Source organism: Marmota marmota, unplaced genomic scaffold (genome assembly GCF_001458135.2).
Source record: "Marmota marmota marmota unplaced genomic scaffold, marMar, whole genome shotgun sequence".
Lineage (NCBI taxonomy): Eukaryota > Metazoa > Chordata > Mammalia > Rodentia > Sciuridae > Marmota > Marmota marmota.
The window spans coordinates 6,105,157-6,111,687 of NW_026000174.1; the positions used below are offsets into that span (position 1 = coordinate 6,105,157).

The following is a 6,531-nucleotide window of genomic DNA, read 5'->3' on the forward strand; positions in this document are numbered from 1 at the left end:
GTAATTCATTGTCGAAGTGATCTTTCATTGTCTGATTTTGCTGTCTAATGTCTTCCTTGAGACTCCAGATCATCTGAAGCATGTAAATTCTGAATTCTTTATCTGACATTCCATCTGCTGCAGCTATTACCTCTTCTAAAGTTGAGTTGAACTGCCTTGCTTGTGGTCCTTTCTTTCCGTGTCTTTTCATACTGCTTGCATTTCTTTCTGCTTGGTGAGACTGTTGTGTTATTGAATTTTCCCCCTATATATTTATATTGCTCTTGTATAGTTGCAAAGTCTCCCTTGTAGGGGCGGGCGGCGGCTGTGCTCCTCCTCCAATTGGGGTGATCTGTCTATCTTGCCGGCGGGCCGCTGGGCCCCTTCTCCAGATCGCGTGGTCTGCCTACCTTGCAGGCAACAGCTGGGCCCCTCCTCCAATAGGGATGATCTGTCTACCATGCTGGCAGGCCGCTGGGCCTGTTCTCCAGGTTGCAGGTCTGCCTACCTTGCAGGCGCAGGCGACGGCTGTGCCCCTCCTCCAATTGGGGCGATCTTTCAACTAGGCCTGCGTGCCGCCGGGCCCCTTCTCCAGGACGCACGGTCTGTCTACCTTGTGGGCAGCAGCTGGGACCTTCCTCCAATTGGGGCAATGTGTCTACCACACCGGCGGGCCGCTGGGCCTGCTCCGTCGGTCGGTCGCAGGTCCCACCTTGCAGGCGTGGGAAGCGGCTCTGCTCTGCACCTCCTCCAATTGAGGCGATGTGTCTACCACACTGGCAGGCCGCTGGGCCTGCTCCGCTGGTCGGTCACAGGTCTGCCCACCTTACAGGCATAGGCGGTGTCCCTGCTCCGCCCCTCCTCCAATTGGGGCAATGTGTCTACCACGCCGGCGGGCCGCTGGTCTCGAAAGTATATTCTTAGACAAAATTTTGCTGGATAAATGTTTCTGGACCAGTTTAAATGCCTTAGTAGATAATCAAGGGAAAGGAGGAAAAGTGACATTTTATAATAAAAATGAAGTAGTTTTATTCTACTATTTTTCTTATCCCCACATCCCCTGCCTTCTCCTCCTTTCACTTTCCTCTACCTAATCTAAGGTAATGTTATTATTATTTTTTTTCATTACTGTATGTGACTGCATGACCAATGTGATTCTACAATATATATACTCAGAAAAATGAGAAATTATATCCCAACTATGTATAATACATCAAAGTATATAAGTGCATTCTACTGCCATGTATAACTAATTAAAAGAAAAAAAAATAAAAATGAAGTAGTTTTAATAAAATGAGGTCAGACATCTGGATATTTCTTCATTCTACTTGGCTCACAGGTAAACTAGGGGGCTCTCAGTTATGTGCAGAAAGAACTGAGACAAGGAACCACGTCCTTTGATCACACAGATGTCAGCATTTATCACCAAAGTTTTTCTGTGGCTTTGGGGGAGTGGCTTAATAATTTTTCTTGTTTTGCAATCCTGAAATGTAGAGGTTCATAGCAAAAGGAAAGTTTGTATCATTCAATCATTAAGTCCAACTCATTAAGTTCTAAATGAAATTGTGTATGGTGTGATATAAAGTGCAAAGGCACTAATATCTTTTCTAAGGATAAGCCTAGATAAGCTTATTGACATGGGAGAATCCAGATGATTTGACAAATGACTTTCTTCTCTGATTATCAAAGGTTGTCATATTTTTCCTATTTCAGAGACCCTCCTGAAAGCTGACGAAAGACATTCAATATGGTACTTTAATGTCAGTTCATTTGGCCAATCTACCAGCCTTCAGAATGGAAGGTATAGTCATGCACATGTTGTTACCCCATGTACTCAGAAGGATCACAAGTTGGAGGGAATCTGGGCAATTTAGGGAGACCCTGTCTTAAAATATAGTAAACAGGGCTGGGGATGTACATTGTACACTGTAAACCAGTAATATAGTCACCTGCTTTAAGGAAAGCAGTTCTATTTTTTTGGGGGGGGGGGTCTCCATTTTTGCTGCTACAAAATTCACTTGCTTTTTAGGTCTAAGCCAGTGGTTCTCAATTGGTGATAATCTTGTTCCCCAAATGATGAAGTCCCATTTGATTATCAAAACAACTTGTTTGGGAATGTTCTGCTCTTTCCTGAAATAGACCAGAGATTCTGCTAATCATCCTAGAATGCAAAAGACAGCCCTCCATAACAGAATTATCTGGTCCCAGATGGCAACAGTGTTAATGTTAATGAAGTCTAATCTAAATCTCCATATAATTTAAGAAATTTCCTCAAGTTTTACCCTTCAAAGGAGACGAAAAATGAAAATAGACTTGTTGATTTGATTTATTAAGTAGCCTTACACTTTACCTTCCAATCAGCATAATAATAAATGTTTGATGTAAATATCTTCTCTGAAATTCAACAACCTTTATTTTTGAGACTGATTCTTAAGTTACTTCCTTTTCTCTGGTCTAAATAATGTCAAGACTTTGGATTGTTTGTTTACTTCTGATTTGTTAATTCAAACATTAATTTAACAACAACCCTGTGCAGGTAGAGTGCTAAGAAGGAAGAGTTAAATGGTAAAGCCCAGTATTCTCATGGGTAATGGGAAAAGACTGTCACAATGTCAGATTATTGAGTACCTTGTGCTCAGAATGTGTATTGCATTCAGGATGTCTTCTGTGGAACACAGAAGAATTCATCCTGAAGGTCAGAGGAAGGCTTTAAAGGGGAAGTAATGTCCAAACTGGGACTTGAGGGATGAGAGTTTGCAGGGTGATTGGGGACTGGGGAGAAAGTCAGTGAATGCATTCTTCATTGAGAAAAATGATTAAACATCCATTATTGGCCAGTAGTTAGGCACCAACCACATTGTGAAAAACGAAACAGACACCTCCTACCACTATGGGGGACTTTAAAGAACCAAAGGAAACCTCCCCTTTAATGCTTAGATCATGCTTTAAGAGTCCTCAGAACTCTACTGCCTGTCCCTTGTGGATGGGAAGAAAGATAGATACTATCTCCAATCTTATAAAGGAAGAGCTGAAGGCAAGAGAAACAAAGTGACTCCCTGCCAGCCCTAACCATGGCCAAAGATCTCAATTGTGACCAATTGAGAACCACTGGCTTAGACCTAAAAAGCAAATGAATTTTGTGGCAGCAGAAATGGAGACCGAAAAAAATTTAAAAATAAAAAAAAAATAGAACTACATTCCTTAAAGCAAGTGACTTTATTACTGGTTTACAGTGTATAGTGTATATCCTCAGCCTTATTTATTATATCTTAAGACAGGGTCTCCCTAAGTTGCCCAGACAGATCTACTAAGTGGCAAAACCAGTGCTTTTCTACTTTTCTTTGGTTTTCAAATGCAATTTCCTATGGCAGGGAGGCAAGCACGTCTATTTCTACCTGCTCCTTGCCCTGCTGTCTTCATCTCTGTCTTAGCCCCTGTTTTTTTGCTGGCCTCAGTGCTGAAGGAGTTTTCCAGTCTTCCTAGCTCTGATTGAAGTGGGAGTGCCAAGGGAAGGAAGTGAGAGCTGCTGTCCACTTTTCACCATTTGCAAGATCATTTCTACCTTGATTCTCTGCCGCCCCCCCCCCCCACTTTTTTTGATGAATAAGGAGAACTGAGATGTGGGACTGAAAATCCCTTTTGTTTGTCTTGGTGTTTGATAATGTATGCAACCTCTCTGGGTGGTTTAAGCGGTTTAGGTACTTTCTATAAAAGGGATCTTTTAATGACAAAACTAATGTGATTATCTGAGTGAGTGTGAGAGGCGTATTCAAGGCTTAAAGAAAATCTGTTAGAATAGCTGAATGTATCTGCTTAATCCTTTCTCTAATGTGGCTGAACAATGCTCTGGGAAGCCGTTGGTCCTTCTTTCTTCTAGTAAATGCCTGTCTCTAGAGGTAGGGACTGTTCACAGCTTTTGATAGCCTTATGCTTCACCTTCCCAGCTGCACAAAAGCACAGGAAAAGCCTGGAGGAGTCCAAAGCACCGACAGAAAGCAACATCTCCTCTGAACATGGACAGCAAGATGTACACTACAAGGCATGCTTTCTACAGGGCATCCTGAGCTGCAAGGACTGTGGTCACTATTGGGAATGCCATTTTGGAGAAGGGTCTGTTTCTGCTGATGCTGGGTGACAGGAACTTGTGAATATTATTTAAAATCTTACCTCTGAGTTGTAAGAGTAGTTAAGCTCCTCTTTTGTGTGTGTATGTGTGGGGGTGGTGAGTGAGTGGCAAGGGAAGCCTAAGAGGGGAGAAAAGAGAAACAGTTTGAGTCCTGCAACCTGCTCTGTGATTTGGGGACAAAATTATTTTCCTCTAGTATCTGTTCTCTCATTTCATGAACCAGAGATAATAAAACCTCCATATAAGTTCATTGTGAAAATCAAAGTAAAATGGGAGCATGAACATGAAAGTGTCACAGCCAAACTGCAATATTATCACATAACTTACTTTTTAAAATTTTACTTTATTTAAAAATTTAAATTCTTATTCTTTTAAGAATACTCTTCTAGATGTATAATTTAACTCAAGAAAGCATTTGCCCACTTATGTGCTGGAAGTTATTCTCTTGACCTTCAGGGAAGTTGCAATCTCGTAGGGTTGCGGATATGTAAAATGCAGTCTGAGAAAAGTATATTGCAAGTGATTAATTATAAGATGGGAGCATAGTAATAGCAGCTAACCCTTCTGTAGTATTTATTGTTTTCCAAGCACTGAGCTGTATGTTTTATTTGAGTTACCTTATTCAACCCCCACAGCCCTGGAAAGTAGAAATAAGTATCATCCCATTTCATGGATGAGGCTGACACTCAGTCAGATCAAAGAAGTCACTTTCCCACAGTGTCACAGGTGGTAAGTGGTGAGCTAGAACAGTTCTAGCTGTTTCATAGTCTAAACTCGTTGTACTGTTACATCCCGAGTTAAGAAAGTCTTCCTAGAGAAGGAGATCATAGGTGGGTTCCATCCCAGAATTGAAAATGTGCTCAGTATGTAGAAGAGAAAGGGCATTCCAAGCAGAGGGGACAGCACAGGTCAAAGCACATTGCCCATAAAGTTTTTGTGCAGAGAGAAACTAGAAGCAGTTTTCAGTTAGTGTGGAGTTGGGTACATTGGAGAGTAAGAAGGGGCCATATTAGGATCTCCTATACTGCACCTTTGTGGAAAAACAAGGAGGCAAGTTATTTCTTTTAATTAATTACTTTGTTTCTATCCTGTTTGTCAAAAAAGATTTTGCAGCAAAGTGGGAACTGTTGATGCCTTTATATATAGATTGGAGACACACTGGAAGATTGAAGACCCTTCAGAGATGATGAACTCATTCTTTCCAAGAGGAAATCCAGGCTGAATGCATGTAAGTGTCTTAATCAAGATTATAATGTAGTTTAACCTGTCAAACCAGGAATACTTGTGCTTTTCAGACAAATTATGGAGTCGAAGAGAATGTTACAAGAGAAATACAGGATTATGTTCAGATGCATTTAGAGAAATGAGTTGAAAAGAGGGAGAGATGCAGTTGGCAATTCCAAGGAATGGCAAAGAAGCTAGGGGTTCCTGACTGGGAGCTCACAAGACCCTCTCTTTGTTGAAAGTGGATGTCTTGGCTGGGCTAAAGCTGGGAATCAGGTTTGACTGGATGGTAGAGTTTGGAGATATCTTTCAATGCCTATTTATTACTTTCACTGGCTACTTTAAACGGAGCCTGGTAAGGATAAGGGCTAGTTCTTGTTCTCACCAGGCTCACAATATGGATAGGGCAGAAAAGAAAACAGGTAACTGCAACAAACTGGGTTAGTCATGTAATATGGAATAGGATATTATGGCAGCCCAGGGAAGGATGAGGGTCCAATTCTATTATGGATAGGTAAGGAAAAGCTTCCTGAGGAGAGTGACATCCAAGGAAGACCTAAAAGATGAGAATGTGGTAAAGGGGAAGGCAAAAATTAGGTAAAGGGAACGGTTCCTACAAATGCCCCAAAGGAAAGACCATCCTGCATTTGGGGAAATTAGCTTGTATATGCTACTCTCATTTGGGATAGCAAAAATATAGGGGATGCATTGTGAAAGTTTTTTCTCTGCCTTTTCTTTTCCCCAGCATGTGAAGCAATTTACCAGAAGTGTCACAACTCTTACAAAAATGACTGAAATACATTTTGGAGCACCCCCAGAGAGCAGGTGCTGACATGCCTGGGCACACTCAATGATTGCATGAAACAAAAACTCCAGTATTTCCCTTCCCTGTGTCACCATAGCCATCCCACTGACCTGAGAACCAGTCTTCCCAAAGGGGCTACTTCTCACCTCTCAGATGGAAAACAAAAAGGCATGAAATCAATGCTCTGAATGTAAACTAGACAGATAAATATCAGTGCAGCAGGAGGGGAGAGCAATAAAGTGAGCAGGCCTGAGTGATGGTGGTAACCTGCTGAATTCCCAGGTCACGGAGTAATTTACTGACTGGTCCTAGACCCCTGGATAATTATCCAGACAGCCCCCATTCTGATGTGAAGCCTCCTGCTGCTTATGTTATTAATTCCGTCTGCAACCAGCGG

General features: G+C 41.8%; 1 long non-coding RNA gene across 1 annotated transcript; it reads left to right on the top strand.

Annotated features, from left to right (window-relative positions):
- Positions 1-1,167: 1,167 nt before the first annotated feature.
- LOC125612006 lies at positions 1,168-6,122 on the top strand. Its single transcript, XR_007342243.1, has 2 exons — positions 1,168-5,333; positions 6,075-6,122. It is a non-coding gene; the product is annotated as an uncharacterized LOC125612006 (long non-coding RNA).
- The last annotated feature ends 409 nt before the right edge of the window (positions 6,123-6,531 follow it).